Consider the following 2,821-nt stretch of genomic DNA (forward strand, 5'->3'; position numbering starts at 1 on the left):
GTGTGTGTGTGTGTGTGTGTGTGTGTGAGTGTGAGTGTGTGTGTGTTTCTAACACTACACTGATGTCTTGTACGTGAGTTTATTTCCAAACACATTAAATGACTATAGAACTGAACAGATCTTATTTATCCAATGCAAAATACACAGTTTAAGAGCTATATATGATGCGCATAATATATATTTATTTTATTTTATTTTATTAGAGATCACAGAGAGTAGATTTATGTCATATGAAGACGTAAGATGGTGTGTTTCACAGTAAAGACTAAATCAGCTTTATAACCGTGAGTGTTTCTTCTGTTACCTGCGTCCCTCACACTTCTTTAAGAATACGTTTATAAATATATACAGTATATATAAATATATATAGATCTATATGATATCACACATACAGTAACTGGTGAATGTATAACTGTTGTTGGTGCAAAACTGTACAAATCCATATGATCTATACGCCCTTTGCCTTATTTGACACTGCCAGTGTTTCAGGAAGAGCTGCAGTCGCAGACTGACAGTGAATAAACATTTTGTCTTTGGCCTTTTTGTCTTTTTCATGTGTCTTGGATATAAATGTGTTTTTGTGAACAGTGAACATCAGGTGATGTTTGGATCGTCATATGAATCATGCTTGCAAACCACGTCCAAACAAATCCACATCTTTTCATAAATAAATGCACAATAAATTGCATTTTTTCAGTATCACATATCATATAATTGTATTATAAAAAATTATATATTTTGATATAAATAGGTACATTGATGACTTCTAAATTAAGTACTAAAAATATTCGTTATAATTTTGTAATATATATATATATTCATATAGGTCAGTTCTTTTAAAATTAACTTTTTTATTTTCATGTTTAATTTTAAGATTAAGCACTAGACAAAAATTGCTTAATAATTCTATAACAATTTATATATTTTAATATAAATAGGTAAATTCTCTTTGAAGTTGAAATTAGTTTTTTAAATTAAGTACTAGAAAAATTAATGTAAAATTTTTAATAATTTATATTTTATATATAAATAGGTACAATTTCAGTGTTTTGAAGTCTTTAAGATTAAATTCCAGAAAAAACATACCGAATAATTTTGTATAATTTATATATAAATAGGTCAATTCTTTTAAAATTAAATATTAGAGAAGAAATACTTTATTTTTATGTTGTTTGATGTTTAATTTTAGGATTAAGTACTAGACAAAGATTATTTAATAATTAATAATAATTTCATAACTTACATATTTTAATATAAATAGGTAAAGTGTCTGCTTTTGTTGTCTCCTTTTAAGATTAGGCAGAGAGAAAAAAAAGTATTTTTTTTTATATAAATAAGAATGTTCGACCATCCATATTATTAATGGTCAAATATCACAAGTGATTTCAACAAACCCCAAACACTAAATATGAACTCATCCTATCACATCAACTTTATATGCTTTCATCCTGATGGATAAAATCAAGCCTCGTGAAGTATTGTGCGTCACCCGGACGTGATGTCTTCTCATGTTGTTGAAGGAAGGGTCAATCATGTGTGTGTGCATCCCTGTACAGCCACTAAATCATGCTGGAGGAGATTTCACCGACGCTGCCAGAGGAAACAAACACTTGGATTGATTTGACAACAGCTGAATCTGTAAGTAAATCACATCAGATCCCGAGGACACCAACACACACACACACACAGACACACACACACACACATCAGCTACAGGGACCGACAGAAACTAATTACATGACCATTAGACACCATTAAAAAATTGATCATGTTGAATAACTAGCCTTGAATTCAGCGAATGCGGGTCATATTTGAGCTGAAAATAAATTTTAATCTGATTTAATCTAATTTAATCATAATAATCTCATTCTCATTACTGTAATGTGAAAAAAAAGAATAATATTTTAATTAAACTAAGTATTTATATATCATGGTTGTATTAGATGTAATACACACAGACACACACACACGCCTCGAGTCTTCACAGCAAACGAATAGTAACTCGATTATTTACTCTCAGTCTGTAAAGCGTTTAGGAGATATTTTATGATGCCAGGGCGGCATTCACAACCGTCTGAGCTTTGATGAAGGACCTGCTGACTAGTCTAGCTAAAATGAGCATCATATCTAAAAATAATAATTTGTACTATTTCTTTAAAATCTGAATAAATAGTTTGCACTCATTTCAGCAGTCACAGATCAAATTCAGTCCACCTTTATTCAGAAAGCACACCACTCTTCACTAGAAGACAGTCTGATGCACAAGAGAGAATTAAAGGAGTCGAGCTCTGTGTGCAGAATCTGTGACAGATTTGCAATCGTCTCCCAGTCTGTCAATTTTGTAATGCACTTAAATTGACACAGCAGCAGAAAAGAAAAAATACAGTGGAGCCACAAGCATATATTCATACTTCAGTCTCTGTTATGATGATGTCAAGCCCCTAAACCCACAAATGTTTGCATGTTTAGGCTAATGTTCTCAGAACGTTCTGTCAAGGTTCTCTCAATGTTACGAACAAACGTTCTTAAAAGAATTTTCATTCATAGTTATCTGGTCTTTACAGTTTTTTACGATTGCTTAAGCACAATTTTGAAAACAAGGCCCGGTTTGTCAAAACACTACACACAATTAACACAACCCTACACCAAAGTAGCACAACACTTCAGATCATTTGCAAAATGGAACACTTTTGTCAAAACTATACCCAACTTTATAAAAACAATATTTTGTTACCATACAATTGAAAATGGCATGGTCACCGATAATGTTTGCTTTTAGTTCTCTGAGCCTGATAGCATTATTGGCCAAAACCATGTTTAT

The sequence above is a fragment of the Sinocyclocheilus rhinocerous genome, unplaced genomic scaffold, assembly GCF_001515625.1.
Source record: "Sinocyclocheilus rhinocerous isolate Xijiao unplaced genomic scaffold, SAMN03320098_v1.1 scaffold942, whole genome shotgun sequence".
Lineage (NCBI taxonomy): Eukaryota > Metazoa > Chordata > Actinopteri > Cypriniformes > Cyprinidae > Sinocyclocheilus > Sinocyclocheilus rhinocerous.